This window comes from Myotis brandtii, unplaced genomic scaffold (assembly GCF_000412655.1).
Source record: "Myotis brandtii unplaced genomic scaffold, ASM41265v1 scaffold185, whole genome shotgun sequence".
Lineage (NCBI taxonomy): Eukaryota > Metazoa > Chordata > Mammalia > Chiroptera > Vespertilionidae > Myotis > Myotis brandtii.
Window position 1 is genome coordinate 6629171 of NW_005356870.1, and position 16395 is coordinate 6645565.

General features: G+C 37.8%; 1 protein-coding gene across 1 annotated transcript in view; it reads right to left on the minus strand.

Annotated features, from left to right (window-relative positions):
* The window catches only part of DLC1 (DLC1 Rho GTPase activating protein), a 371700-nt gene extending 357466 nt beyond the window's left edge, over nt 1-14234 (minus strand). Inside the window, exon 1 of the mRNA XM_005864066.2 lies at nt 13917-14234. The gene's annotated coding sequence lies outside the window, so the exon portion shown is untranslated. The remainder of the gene's footprint in view (nt 1-13916) is intronic.
* Between the last annotated feature and the right edge of the window lie 2161 nt (nt 14235-16395).

Consider the following 16395-nt stretch of genomic DNA (forward strand, 5'->3'; position numbering starts at 1 on the left):
TTCTGTTTTAGAGGCTTTCTTTTCTTTATTTTTATCCAGTGTAGAGAGGGCTAACTTAAGAAATGCCAAGTGGTATTACTGTGTCATTCCTAAGCCTCATTTACATTTCAGTTGAGACTGAATTCTGGCTTCATTTCTTTTACTAAGAAGAAATAGAGTTTTATTAACCCCTTAGAGAAGAGATTACACTAAATTTTGCCTTTAAGACCTTATCTTAATATTAACTAACTTATTTTACTCAACTTTGGCAAGTATGTCAATATTTTTATATCAGAGGAAGACAGTTCAACAAGTCCTGAGACAATCTAGCTACAAAGAGAGATTATAAATTAGATATTTCCAACATAGTCTTAATTACTCTGTCCTAATTTCTAATCTAGGTTTTTTGATTATTTTCAAATTATTCCTGTGAATGTACACTGTCTTTTCTTTCAAGAAAAATGTCCTAATTATTGTTATGACAACCATCACTACATTTTGAGTGCTCATCCCATAATATCCTGTGGTCTCATAGATTTAAAAAAATTATCTCCACAAGCTTTCATATTCATACTTCCTGTTTAAATTCGGAGTTAGAACATTCATGTTAAAATCTGCCTCCATGATCTAAAGGCTGAACAGAATATTAATGAGATGGAACACTGGATTCTTTTCAATCACGTCTCATCCTATTGGCCTCATTTTCTAAGTCGTCTGAATTGATTAGAAGCCATCCTGCCAGGAAGATGTGAAGTTTTTGTCAAAGTTCTGACTTTCCCTATGGACCACCTCATCAGAATGCCTTATTAAAAATTATATTTCTAGCCTGGCTGGTATGGCCTAGTGCTTGAGCCTCGACCCATGAGCCAGGAGGTCATGGTTCAATTCCCGGTCAAGACACATGCCAGGTTGTGGGCTTGATCCCTACTAGGGGCTGTGTAAGAGGCAGCGTTAAATGATTCTCTCCCATCATTGATGTTTCTATCTCTTTCTCCCTCTCCCTTCTTCTCTCTGAAATCAACAAAAACAAATAAAAATTATATTTTATTTTATTTTTTTTAAAAAATATATTTTATTGATTTTTTACAGAGAGGAAGGGAGAGAGAAAAAAGTACATGCCCTTGACCGGAATCGAACCTGGGACCTTTCAGTCCGAAGGCCGACGCTCTATCCACTGAGCCAAACCGGTTTCGGCCTAAAAATTATATTTTTAACTACTGACTACTTATTTTGTAAATTTCTATTACTTTTTTGGGTAAACCTTTTTACGCAATTTCATTCAGAATGAGCTCAGCTGCTGAGGATTTGGATGAAGGATCTGGAAAAGTATAGGTCATTCCAGGGTGTTGATTTTATGAAGTGAATTTCCATGGGGATTTTTCACTTCTTAAATGCATGTGTTCAAACACCACTGTATTAATATTACACAAGACTATATGTACCTCTAATTATGTAACATTTCTGAAAAATAATTGTGAAATGTCCAACTTTACTGTTTGTGATATTAGTTCATAGGATGTTTAGATACAAAGTGATTTCAAATTTATTGTTTCAGCTAATTTTGTAGCACTAACACTCCATAAAATAAGTACTTCATAGCATATAGAATTTATTTTTAAATTAATTGTAATTGCACTAAAAACGATATCAAAGGAATACATTCTATTGAGAATCACTGACATATATCTGATATCAAGTGATCATGCTTTCCCTTGAACTTATTGCTGATATAAACACATACCTTACTTTTTGGCCTGGTAGTGAACTGTCCCTAAGGAAGAAGAGCCCAGTGATAATCACTCCTGGTGATTCTATAGCCTGGGAGAATGTGATAAAAATGAAGCACTTGTGGCTGAAATCAAGTTGGCAGTACTGTAGAACTGATGGCAACACTGTCTGCCCATCATCACTCATTAACAAATGTTTATTCAGTGCCATAGACACTGTGCTAAACATTGGGAATATAAGCCTAAATAATATACTGTATTCTACCTTTCCTAAAGAAGCTTACAACTTTATGGTAGAAACTCATGTAAACAAGGATAATAAGTTCTCACATGGCCACAAATGCCACAGAAAATTTAACACAGAGGAGGGGGTCATTAACTCTCCCTCCTTTTCGCTCTCCCTCTTCCCTTTCTCCCTTTCTTTCCTCCCTCCCTCCCGTGCTTTATACTTTTCACATTTTGCCTTGTACATATTATCCCAGTAGTCCTATGGCATGGTTCAAGAATGTTGCTCTTTTAGAGGTGAGAACAGTGCACCTTAGAGGGGATGTGTGACAACTGTAACTGTGATAGTGTGGCCCTGATAAGTCAGTGGATGTGGAACTCTGTCTCCTTAAGGATGTCTTATGTAGCCCTACCTGGTTTGGATCAGTAGATAGAGCATCGGCCTGAGGACTGAAGGGTCCCGGGTTCAATTCTGATCATAGGGCACATGCCCCAGTTGCAGGCTTGATGCCAAGTAGGAGGCATGCAGGAGGCAGCAATCAATGAATCATTGATCTCTCTCTCTCTCTCTCTCTCTCTCTCCTTTCTTCTCTGAAATCAATAAAAATATATTTTTAAAAAGTCCTGGCTTTTGAAAGTCTTCGTAAAAATCCTTTCCTTCTTTCTTCCTTTCTCCGACCCTTCCTTCCAAGTAGTGTTGGGGATGGTGCAAACATTAGATAGGGCCTCTAGAGGAGGAACCCCCTGAATGAGGCCCTCTGTGGGAAATTTCCTGTTTCCAATATTTCCAGGTCAAATGGGAGTTGAGATATATTTCCTACTCTATGTGCGAAGTCTTTCTTTCTTTTTGGCTTCAGATTTTTACTATTCTAGAATCACCTCTTTAGAGAAGATAACAGAAGCATCAGTAAGCTCCAGAGAATTACTTACAACTTGAAAACTCACTGGTCACACATTGGAAACACATTTCTATGGAGCATTTCAGAGAAAACTAATGGGAGACATTTTTCAAAGAAAAATAATGCCAGATAATTTCTCAGAACTAATGAACTTAGTTTTAAGATTGAAGAGAATCCATGGAATATCCAATAATACAAAGAGCAGAAATAGATCACACCAAGAAACATTGTGAAATTTCAGAAATTTAGAAGTAAACAAATGATTGTAAATATTATCAGAGAAAGAAAAAATAAAGTATATATTAGGTATTGGGAATCTGAACAATATTAGATTTCTTAACACTATACGTATATAAGACAGGTAAGGATTGGTTGCCTCCTGCATGCACCTGACTGGAGATTGAACCCGAAACCTGAGTATGTGCCCTGACTGACAATAGAACCTGCCAGCTCCTGGTGTAAGCGCCGACCAATTGAGCCCACCGGCAAGGACTAAATAAAATGTTTTAAAGAATGGAAATATAATCATTGTATACTACTGGCTTAGCTGTGAAATTTTTTGGTGACCAAGACAATGCAAACAGTAAATACTGACTTAATAAAAATTATAGACCAACTATTTTCCAAGCATAGACTTTTGTGGGGGGTGGGGTTAGGGATGGTGGGCAGAATAGTTTCAGAGAGCAAATGTCTAATTTTCTATAGTAGGAAATTAACTGATAATGTCTAAATGAAAAAAAATAGTGTAATATTATTTAGAAATATGGAAATAAATATCAGGAGAAATAGCTACAAATTTTTTAAGTATTATGCTTCTGAGTGCTTTTGCTTGAGATAGGAAAAAAGTATCCTATCTATGAATCTCAGAAAGCATGTTAAATAACAATCTAAATTTTAATATGTTTCAGAGCAGGAATTTTAAGACTGAGTTGATGCATAAATACAGTGTTGGGCAAAAATAAGTTTACAGTTGTGAGTATGCGAAACACAGAGTTTAGTCTTGTTTATTCTTGTCCTATATAATAAAAGGCTAATATGCAAATAGACCGAATGGTGGAACAACCGAACAACTGGTCAATATGATGTGCGCTGACCACCAGGGGGCATGTGTGGAACATGGCAGGTGTTGGCCGCAGTGGGATGGTGGAGCAGGTGAGCGGGGGTGCCAGTTGCTGTCATCAGGGTGAGCCTCTGATGGTTACTGAAAATTATTTGCTCCTGCACACTGCGGTCCTACCCAGCGCTCGCACCCACTGTTGGCACTGGCCCCAGTTGCTCCACACCATCAGAGTGTGTGAGCAGGGCCAGTGCCATCAGCACATGGGAGCAGCGGTGGCAGGAGTAGGGCTGCTGACAGATGGGACCGGGGGCCCCAGTGGGAAGGACTGGGCAGGGGCACAGGGGATGGGCTGAGACCCACCCCTGTGCCTACCACAGCCTTGCAGCCCACAGTTCCTTTCAAGGTGCATGAATTCATGCACTGGGCCCCTAGTCTATAATAATAAAAGTGTAATATGCTAATTGGACTGGACAGCCAAACGACCTTCTGGACATCATTCCAGATGTCCTTCCAGATGACCTTCTGGATGAAGCCGTGGCGGGGGCTGAGGCAGAGGCTGTTAGGGGGTGATCAGGCAGGCAGGCAAGTGGTTAGGGCTGATCAGGCAGGCAGGCAGTGTGGTTAGGGGCGATCAGGTAGGCAGGCAGGCGAGCGGGTTGGAGCCAGTGGTCCCAGATTGTTAGAGGGATGTCCGACTCCCTGTGGGATCGGGCCTAAACTGGCAGTCGGACATCCCCGAAGGGTCCCAGATTGCAAGAGGGTGCAGGCCGGGCTGAGGGAATGACCCCCCTGCATGAATTTTATGTACTGGGCCTCTAGTCTATATAATAAGAGCCTAAGCGACCGTTATGGCAGAACAACCAGGATAACCCATCGCTATGATGTGCATTGACCACCAAGGGACAGACACTCAATGCAGGAGCTGCCCCCTGATAATCAGTGCGCTCCCACAGGGGGAGTGCCGCTCAGCCAGAAGCCGGGCTCACGGCTGGTGAGCGCAGCAGTGGTGGCAGGAGCCTCTCCCGCCTTCGTGGAAGCATTAAGAAGTAGCGAGCTAAGCAGTAAAGAGCAGCAAGGAGGTGGGTGGTAAGGAGCAAGGGGTCTCGGACTGCAAGAGGGATGTCCAACTGCTGCCTTAGGCCTGCTCCCCACAGTTGGACATCCCCTGAGGGGTTCTGGACTGTAAGAGGGTGCTGGCTGGGCTGAGGGGACCCCTCCAGTGCACGAATTTCATGCACCGGGCCTCTAGTATTATATATTTTTCCATACAAACAACTGAAAACCCTACTTTTGCTCACCCCTGTATGCTTGCATTTCCTCTATAATATATTCAATAGGACCAAACTATTCCCCTTTGTTCCTGCCCCACTCAGCATACCCCCACTCACAATTAGACACAAACTTGCCTCACACTTTCAGCAAAATAAAGATGTCATTTTGGTACTTATTTTTGGCCACCAATGCCAGTGCAGTTTTTCATGGGGTTCTTAGGTGATTTCTACAATGGCTTCCTTTCCTCCCCAACCCTTCTGGGAACTCCTGAAATTCAGGACAGGTATTCTCGGTAATCCTCTTAACTATAGTCTTTTAAAAATATTACCTGGATAGAAGTTTAAGACATCGAAAATAATATGTAAGTAGAATTAAATGAGTAAATACATATGAAAAGAGGAATTCTCGGTTATGTTCTAATTTCTTGGACACCACACTCTCAATTCTTGAAAAGACAGCAACTGTTTGATTCATTCCTTCAAATGTGGATATCTTGTTTTCTCCTTTCAGAACACAGTTTTATATTATATTATATTAAATTCTCATAATCATATACATGTATATATGATTGATCCCCCCTGGATAATTGTTAAACACCTTCACACAATTCCTCATATTTAGAAGGGAAAATAAAGTCATAATAGTACTGCTGATTTCTCTTTATTTTGTCTACTTTTTCTTTGAATAGCCAGAGTTACTTCTGACTTCCCTTAGTGTCTTTTTTCTTAATTACCTGTTCCATGTTAAATTTCTAGGACATGTGCCTCTCCTCTACTCTAAAGTATATAGATGTGTAATATCTATCATGTAACAAGTTCTCAGTAACTCTAGGAAGGAAGAAAAGATGTAAGGGAGAAAATCTTTTAATTAAAAGTAGGTTAAACTCTCTGAATAACAGAAGGGAAAATAAAGTCATAATAGTACTGCCGATTTCTCTTTATTTTTTCTACTTTTTCCTTGAATAGCTAGCATTACTTCTGGCTTCCCTTAGTGTCTTTCTTCTTAATTACTTGTTCCATGTTAAATTTCTAGGACATGTGCTTCTCCTACTACTCTAAAGTATATAGATGTGTAATATCTATCACGTAGCAAGTTCTCAGTAACTCTAGGAAGGAAGAAAAGATATAAGGGGGAAAATCTTTTAATTAAAAGTAGGTTAAACTCTCTGAAATGCTGTCTTGCAAGAATAGAGAATGCAGCTAAGTCAAGAAAAGAACTTTTCAATACCGGCCTGTTTTGTTACTACATGAAAAGGGTCCAGTGAGATGGAGAGACTGGGGCCATCTATAGTGATTTGAAATCTTAATGTATCTTAGCCTACTCTCAAGAAGTCTCCTTTCCACATAGTGAGTGCCCCAAACACTTGGAATTGAATTAGATAATTAGAACAGAATCAACAACACAGAAACAGACAGTATCACAGATTAACACAGCTCTTCAAAGGTGCTCTCACTAATGTCAAAGGAAATCTTGATTACAGTGAGCATTTGTGGAAGCTAAAATGAAATTCATTTTTTTATGGAGATGTCAAAGAAAAAATTATCTAACAAACTAAATTGCGTACCTTTTGGCATCTTCCTATTGCCCCTGAATCAATGGCAACATGCAGAGGATTGCTTTTCATTGCCAAACTGATGTTGCATATACAAGATGCCTAAGAGCAGCAAGAAATCATAGAACAGATATAATTTTTCTGAAATTTTTATGTAAATGTATGGACAAATAGCAAGAAAAGATAATAACAACACATTTAAAAAAGCATTTTTATGAGTCTAGTTAGAGTGGCCAACTGTTAGTAAAAAACAATTAGTGCTTTTTCTTTAAAATATTCATGCTACCTAATCCAAATTAGGCTGTGGGGGAGAGAGAAACCTTTCATAATACAATGTAAGAATTCCTCTCCATTTGATTTCATGTAGATTTCCTTTCTTGAGTAGCAGTCTGTGTCTTACTCCTTCACAAAATTATCCATCTACTTTTACATCCTTTGCCAAATGTTGGCATTTACTCATTATGCTTCATTAGCTGTTGGTGGGGGAAAAAAATTCCCGTTAAAATTCTTTATTGGTGATTGCTTAATGAAACTTACAATATTATATATGAAATAGCTTTCATGCCTTTAGACTGTCTGGAAAACATTAACAATTTTAGTAATTTATAGAATGAACCACCTATAATGAACTAAGTCAGTGGAATAAGTAGTACATCACCTTTTCCAAGAAACACACCCAACCTTCCATCATTTTTTGGTCTTTAGAAAAAAAAAAAGGAGTGGTATCTAACTAAAAACATTCTCTTTAATATTTTCCTATTTTTATGTATATCTCACTTTTCCTGAGCTTGGAAAACTTTTTCTCATTCTTAGCTTTCAGAGGCAAAGATATTCCAGGAATCAGGCAAACTTGAAAATTAACTGTCAATCCTCTGGAAAAAGCTCATCAGAAAAGAGCAGGGTGCTACAAAATTGCAAGGTATTATTTCCATGGTACCTTCTATTTTTACCTCCAGGTTCCTGCTATTTAATGTAGTCTTAGTAGTTTCTAATTTTCTTGCAGGGAGGAGCCCAGATACTGGCAATGTTTGACTTACCACCACTTTATAGCTCAGTTCCGCCAGGTTTGCAGATTCTCTTAACGTTTTCTTAAGCAACCCACATGTAATTTGAGGAAATCTTGGAACATTTAATGATATTGCCTGATAGCACTGAGACTTTTCTGAGGGTAATTGGTTTCCAAGAGATCCCAGAATTAACATAATCATGGAGGACAATATTGTATCATGTTTGCAATAATTTCCAGATATCTGTATTTTCTTTGGACTTCCATGTTTTATTTTTAAAAGAGTACACAGTATTCTTAATAAAGTGTCCTGTCCTACGCAGAATTCTTTGAGCATTCAGAACTACAGTGTATCTTAGACATTTCTGCAATTAAATTCATTAATGAATAATTAATCGTTTATGTTTTTTTGCCTTGATATTTCTTTATCTACAGAATCCCTTATAACCAAAGAAAAGTATCGCCTTTGCTCTGAACTTGTTTCACATGGGATTTTTCATGCAATAGGAAATAGCTTAGAGTTAAATTTGATATCAAGAGTTTGACTGCCTTTTTCTTTGGATGGCAAATCAGTATGACTGAAATGAGGTTTTGCTTTATTATAAAAAGAGATTTCTATTCAACAAGGGACATGGATTATAATGCTTTATCAACAGCATGGTGATATGTGGCTTTGCTTTAAGTGCCACTATTTTTAGCTTTGCTATCATTTCTAAGAACACTCTAACGGTAGACACAGTAATCACTAAATATAAATAAGAGATATGACTACATCAACACAGGTGCTCAGATAGCTAGGTGATAACAGGATACTAAGACTTCAGTCATTCAAATAGCTCAACTTTCACTAAAATCCGGAATATGAAATCATTGGGAACTTGGCTACTTTGGTTAGGTCTGAATCATCCTACCAGGGATTAATGCCTCTGATGTCAACTTTCGTCCTCTGTATTTAATATTTATAGTTTTCATTTTACTTTGTCATCTAATCTATGTGCATTTAAGCTTGGTTTTATGACCAAGTGTTCTTCTCTGAATCCAGTTAATAGTAGGTGCATTCAAAACTTTTGATGATCATAATAGTAATAGTAACAAAAAGCTTCCATTTTTGTGGAGACAGGATGTCTGTTAAAGAATCATTCCTTCCCTCAACCCCCCTGTGACTTGGATTAGTTACTTAAGTTTGTGTTCTTCAGTTTTCTCATGTCTATAACGGGAATAATAACAAATTGTTGGGGGGAAAAGAATAATATTGAGCTAAAATAACAATGATGAGCTAATAGTGCGTGTAGAACACTTAACTCATGACATATTGCAAGAACTCACTTGATGCAAAGTGACTTGATGCTGATGCTGATAAAGACAATGCCAATGACTCCTTTAGTTTTTGGTTGATCTTAGCTGCAGAATCCATGGCTGAGTATGAGCTGGACCCATCCCTTGGATGCCCATGTTATTTCAACATAGATGAGCGATTTTGACCAAAAACGTGAAACACCATGATTCTTTCTTTCTTGATTAATTGACTTATGCTTTTCTAAACAAAATATTTGTTTGTTATACTGTATGCAAAACAATTTCCACATACAAAATCTCGCGCGACACTCAAATGACCCAGTAATATAAATATTTGCTTTATCTTCCCCACTTTACCAATAAAAAGCAGACGCTTAAGGTAGTTACGGAGCATGTTTCAAATCATAGAGCATCAAGTGGCAAAGATGCAAATTAGAGCCAGTATTCTGACTGCCCATTGGGCTTTTCAGTACACCACTCCATTTAAATTGTGGAGAACTCACTAGTGCGCTGCTCTCACTGGCCTTATGTAACGTTCAATTTCAAGCTATTTCTGGATGCTCATGTTTCCTTCTAGCTCTTACCGAATTTGTAATGGCATCGTATGAGAGTGTTGTTAACCTCTGGCCTCAGGCTCTGATGACTCTTGACAACCTCTTATTTTCTTTCCACTTTAAAAATTATTATCCTATCATTACAGGATGTTTGGGAAAAAAGTTCCACAATGCCCACTCTTCAAGACTGGTTTTGCTTTGCTTTCTTTCCTCTTTCCATCCTATTTATTCCACAAACATTTATTGACAGGCAGGTATTGATAACACCTGACATGTTAGGTATTTTGCTAGTTTCTGGGAATAAAAAGAAACACTGAATTTCTAAACTGGTTCTCTGATTTTAGTACTTTCTTCTGATCTCATTTCCATTGATAGGACTGATTTTATCTTTGAATTATTTGAATTGTATTGCTAAAACACTTCAATTCAGTCTAACCCCAAACAACCTTTTCACACATACAACTAGCTACAATAGTTTTTTCTATCCATCTATCTTTTTTGTTTGTTTGATTTGTTAATCCTCACCAGAGGACATTTTTTTGTATTGATTTTTAGAAAGAGTGGAAGGGAAAGGAGAGACAGAGGGAAACATTGATGTGAGAGAGACACATCAACAGGCTGCCTCCCACATGCGCCCTGGCCTGGGCTGAAGATAGAGGTACAACCGAGGTACATGCCCTTAACCAGAATCGAACCTATGATCCCCACAGTCCATGGATCGATGCTCTAACCACTGAACAAAACCAGCTGGGGCTCTACCCATCTATCTTAATTTATGTGAAAGTTCATATGCATACTGTTTGCATTGCTTTCCAGCTTTTTGTGTGTGTCAGAGTTCCTGTATAATCGTTTCAAGTTCACTTATATACTCTATAATTCACTGAATCAAAATAAACAATCTTTTTTTAACTAGGTCTCAAGGTCCACATTTCTTCTTTATTCTCTTTAACTTCCTAAAAAACTAAGCCCATCTATTTTCAAAACTCTGTGAACTGACTAGCAGTTTAATGCCAAAATAGAGCCATAGAAGTAAATGTTGTATTTCTACATCCACACAAAATTCAATCTGTAGGTGGGCTTCTCCATAAACCTGTTTAGTTTAAGTGATACACACAGGGGCTTAGCATTCATGTGGGGGAAGAAGGCACAATACTCATGCCACTTCCTAAAATCTGGAGATTTTTTACTGTTCCCTCATCCTCTTTAAATCCTCATCTCCTAAATTCTTGACATTTATCTATTTTGCTGATATAATTCTCTGATCCAGATCTAAGTTATCTCTCAGATCTTTGCTGTACTATAAGATACCTATGGAGAGATTCTCATTGTAAGATAATATTGATTACTGACACCAATTCATTCATTTTCCAAGAAGAAACAAGTAAGATAAAAACAAAAGATAAATTTTAAATGTTCCATTTAGACTTACTTTTGGCCTGTAAGACCCAATCCTCTGTAAGGTTATACCATGCCTAAAAATTCTCTTGTTTTAAAAAATGATAATGCCCTTAAGAAAAAAATAGAGTGATGTACTTTCTTTTACAGGCCCTCCAGGAATTATATAGTCAGTTATACAGGCCATTTCTTTACTGCACTTATTCCTCATTCCAATAATGTGGAGTGTGGTGACACTGGAGGCATTGACTAGTGTAACTTTTAAATGGTAATGACATCCGATCTGTTTCATAAAAATGAGAGAGAAAAAAACATCATTGCACACATTTTCTCTAAAGAAATGGCATGCCCTAGAAATGACATGCATTAGTTTTTATGAGAAAGGCTTGGAAAGTGCTGTGTTTCAGCATGCATAGCAACATATATTGTCACATATGAGGTATGATACAGATGATCCAGCCAACTCTCCCATTTTACATTGCATTGGTCAGACATTTATTTATGTACTGTAACAAATCCTGTATTCTACAGCTTAAGGGTCTTGCAGAAGGCTCAGCATTGACATAATCAACGAAAGGATTGAGTATAAGCTATAGAAGGGAAGATGAAAGGGAGTGGGCTTTTTGGTCCTAGAAATGTACACTTATGTTTTCATATGTCCATTTAGGCTTTTTATAGTTCCACTGAGGAAAAACCCATAGAACTGGAATAGACTTGCAGCAACAGAAATTTAGGTTAGCTAAGAGAAGGAAAGTCTACGTACGTTAAACCAGTTTCAATGCGGGGGGGCGGGGGGCGGGTAGTAAAATCTCTGACCATCATTGTTTAGGCGAGTTCATTATGATGCCCTTGAATACAAGGATATGAACCAGACAAGCTCTTTTCTAGCCCTTGTTAAGTAACATACGTTTAAAATTACTGTGATTATTAGCATATGGATTGATTTTCTTGGCATAATCATGAAATGTAACAAAATAGGCACAAACAAGTTACTCTCTTAAAGTGTTTGTTGAAGGCATAATAAATTTTTTTTAAACTTTCATTTGAGAAAATTTTATTACTAAATTAGGTTCTTTTTAAAAATCATTATTTTTCCCCCCACACTGTAACACTGGTGGCAGTTTTTATTTTTTTTAAATTTTCTGTCTAAAAGTAGACCCCTACTGGACATGTGAATATTTTAAAAATATATATATTTTATTGATTTTTTACAGAGAGGAAGGGAGAGGGATAGAAGTTAGAAACATCGATGAGAGAGAAACATCGACCAGCTGCCTCCTGCACACCTCCTACTGGGGATGTGCCTGCAACCAAGGTAGATGCCCTTGACCGGAATTGAACCTGGGACCTTTCAGTCCGCAGGCTGACGCTCTTTCCACTGAGCCAAACCAGTTTGGCATGGACATGTGAATATTTTATTCTGCATAATTATTATTTGAGAGCAGGACGATGTAGTATAAAGATATCTGAGCTATAAGACAGTACTGTGGTTCCACTGTTATCTCTTCTACTAGTTAGTGGTGTGACCTTGGACAGGTCATTTTTGAATGTGATTCCTTAGCTCCTCTGGCATCCTCATCACAGCGTTAGAAGAGTGATGTCTTATACTATTTCCTCCGTGAAAGTCTATTCAGGAATTTTATTGAATCATAGTTTACGTAAGTCAGTATTTTATATTTTTTTTAACATACTTAAAAATAGATTATTTTTTTTATCATACTTTAAAGTCCTAACATGACTTAACTTGTTAGTGAATAGTTAAAATTCATCAATACAAGCATAGAATTTAAGAATAATTAGCTAATACAACAAATGGTTACCTTGTAATGGTAAAAGTTTATAATTACAACACTTAATTTCTTGTGACTCAACTGTCCAATAGTTCTCATCTTTCATTTAATGTATTTTGGGTTCATCTAATAGGTTTGGAAATACACGTGAATATTTGTTCCCTTCACATACCATTGTATATTACTTTTATAAAATAATTGGTTTCATTCTAAATATTCAGAAATATAAATATAACAATATGTTACACATTAAAAATCAATGTCATTTTAGTCATTACTAGATATGTTTTTTCATATATTGCACATTTAAACATTTAAGATACCTTAAAAAGACTAGAGCCTGGTAGAAATGTAATCTTATGATTATAAACACATGATCAGATTTTCATATAATTGTAGTAATTTCCAGCTGCCTTAAAATAGTAATAATGAATGTTAGTCTTTGGGATTTACTTCAGTTATTCAAAAATATTCACAAAAATATGACTTGAATAGTGAATTCAGGGAATTTAATATAAATTAAATCCAATTCTGATATTTAACATTTTAAAACTCAGATTAAACACTACTTAGGACAGGTTACGCATTTACTTTTGTTAAAAATTAATGAAACATTTAAGCTGTACATTAGCAGCTTGACCTATGGTTAAAGCTGGTTTGGGAAAATATTGAGGAATCCAATCTTCATATTTTAAATGAGACACAAAATATTCTTTGGAGATTCACTATCAAGAAAAGTCACTCTAGTGCTATCTACTCTCCCTATTGGCAAAAGGAGGGAGATAAAAAGAATTCATTTATACCTCGCACTTATGTGTGAGAATATGCGTTTGCTTCATATTATGCCATGTAACCAGAAAGTTGGTCTGATAGCTCTACTGATAAATAAGTTAAGAATAAAAAGGGATTAAAAGAACATCTTAGTTTATGGAGGAAAAGAGTCAAGTCTCTCTGGAGCCTATTTTAGAATTGACATTTTGCTAAAACAATTTGACTCACAGTTTTCTACTCACTAAACATTTTCCACTCCTGCTTTCATGGCTTAGCTCTAAAACCTAGGAAATCCACCACTTGCTGCAAGAGGCTAACGTTTATCCCCATCTTTCTGCCTCTCCAAAGACTGCCTCCAAGCGTAGAAATAGATCGTCCACAGCGTCTTACCTAGACAAGGAGGAGCTGCGACGCCAAGGCATGACATTGTTCAACGCTCAGGTTAGCCAAGAAGTCCGGACCGTTAGTTTCTCCAAAATATAAGTTCACATTTCGTGGTTGAGATCATGGCTCTATTCTAAGCAGTTCTGCGCAGCGTGTGATTCTAACAAAAACACCCTGGGCAGCTGGAGGGAGCCTCAGCCGGAGCAGCAGCCTGTCAAGACGCTCCCAGTGCCTTCTGTCTCCTGAACTCAGACTGATGTTTTGCGAAAGGGGCCTCCACCACCAGGCCCAGATTGCCTGGGAAGCATTTCCTGCCTCTGAGGAGTGTGCATGGGAGAGAGACTGCACGAGGGGAGGGAGGGGGAGAGGGAGAGGCAGCGCAGAGCCCGCCTGGGCGGTGTAGGAGTTCTGATTTTACACAGAACTGAAGTGAGTTTGTCAAAGCTCTTGAGGTGATTAGCTGGAGAGTCATAAAGTCCTAGAGCTTTTTCTAGCCCGCATGGCTTATGAGGAAAAAAAGAGAAAAAGAAAACACGGTTCCCTCCCTCCCCTACAACTTTTCCACTCTATTAAATGTATAGACACAACTTCACCCAAATACCTCTGCAGCTCTCCTTTCAAAAGATCTTTCAAGGGAGCAAGACGAAATTTCATGTGCATACCGTAATTCTTCTAAATGTGAAATCCTCTTCTCCCCTTCTCCCGCTTTAAAACACTGCGGCCTTGCATACTATACCTGAGGTGATCTGTGAGTAAAATCCCAAGAATCCAGTAAAGGGGATGTTTTCTCCAAGAGCTGCCCGACCCCAAGATTCCTGCACAAAATTCAAGTAGTCTGTGTCCTGGCCCATGCAGCGTTCCCTCTCCTCAGAAGCCTCCAGTTACACAAGCTCAGGGCTGGCAAAGCAGAAGACAGACTCCATCTTGATCCTATTACAGCCTTGCTGACATTAACCACTTGCAACTGCTTCCCTCCAGCCTGACAGAGTCCCTGAATCACGTCTCCAAAGCAGCTCACAGTATCTGCGTCCTCCGTCCGACACAAATTTTGTGAACTATCATCTGTTTATCTTTTCTGCTTGCCTGAGCCTCCCCTGAATGACTTCCTCCTAGCTGCTCCAGGCTGGGAACTTGGACTACCATTTGGTTTTGATTAAAACCAGACAGCCAACTCGGGAGAATTTAGGGAATAAGCTAATGGAAACAGCAAGTGTGGCTTTAATTAGTGCATCAATTAATAATAGATGTTAGCTTGTCGTAGAATAAGATGACACAGATATAAACGCAGAGGAAGCTCAAGTCGGTTCAGAAAAGTTACACCAATTCGCATCCTCTCACGACCCAGTGTTCTCCTTCGGGAAAGTGGAGGGCAAGAGAGGGATTGGCCTTCGGACATCAGGTTGTGCAGAGGCCAGTGGAGTGGCCTCCTTGTTTATACCAGAGAAACAGGAAGCGGCATCTCTGAGTTTAATTATCTTACTCGGTTGAAATTGCACAGTAATGTCTCACTTCTGTTTTATTTACAAGTCAATGGATTCTTTTGCCTTGTAGGACTTAAGATTCCGAGGACCCCCCCCCCCCGTGATTAGTGAGCAGATCAATCTGATTATTGGATCTATGTGTGGTTTGCCCATTTCTAGAGATTTCTAATAATGAGAGGAAGGAGAATAATTTCAATTTCAATACAGTAAATGAGTAATATATAAAGAGGCACAAGAAATATTAAACCTATTAGCCCTAAGATCCCTATGATATGTCTCTGAATTATAAGTAGTTTTCATTATTCATGTCTATCCTCAGTTGGCTCTAAGTTTTATGAGGGCTGACCGATACCTGGATGTCACAATGGGTGGATATCTTCGTAGTGCTCCCTGAGAATATGGGGTAGGCGATAACTCAAAGAAGCACGATATTATAGTTGCTCTTCCTTTTCTTATTAGGAAACTAAAATCTCTCAAAATTAATATAAAGCAAGGACTATCAAGAAATTTTAAATGGCAAGAATGAAATATTCCATATGAATTTAAAGATGAGAAGCAATCAAATAAAATTGGAGGCAGAAGCAATTTTTTAAAGTTTATATCAAAATATTACTCATTAAAAATGAGCATTTAGACTTCTTTAATTTAACCTTCAATGCTATGGCAAGAAGGAAGCCCATACTTTCATAAATTATTTGAAGCTATTCATTTTTATATTCAAAATATTTTCACTGAAACTCTGCCATTAAATCTTTCCAACAATCTTTGTGTGTATTCTTATTTTACAGATAAAGTATTAGAAATCTGTGGAAGTAATTTTCTCATAATCAAATGATAGAAAGTGGCCAACTACACATTGGAAACCAGATTTTCTAACTAAATTTTGTGCTTTTTTCCTCCTTGCCTTTCTTGGCTCCCATTTAATCGCTGTGTGAAATTGGGAAGACTTTTAAAACTCTCTTTTAGATTTCTTTTTAAAAATAGGGACAATTTCACATAATCCG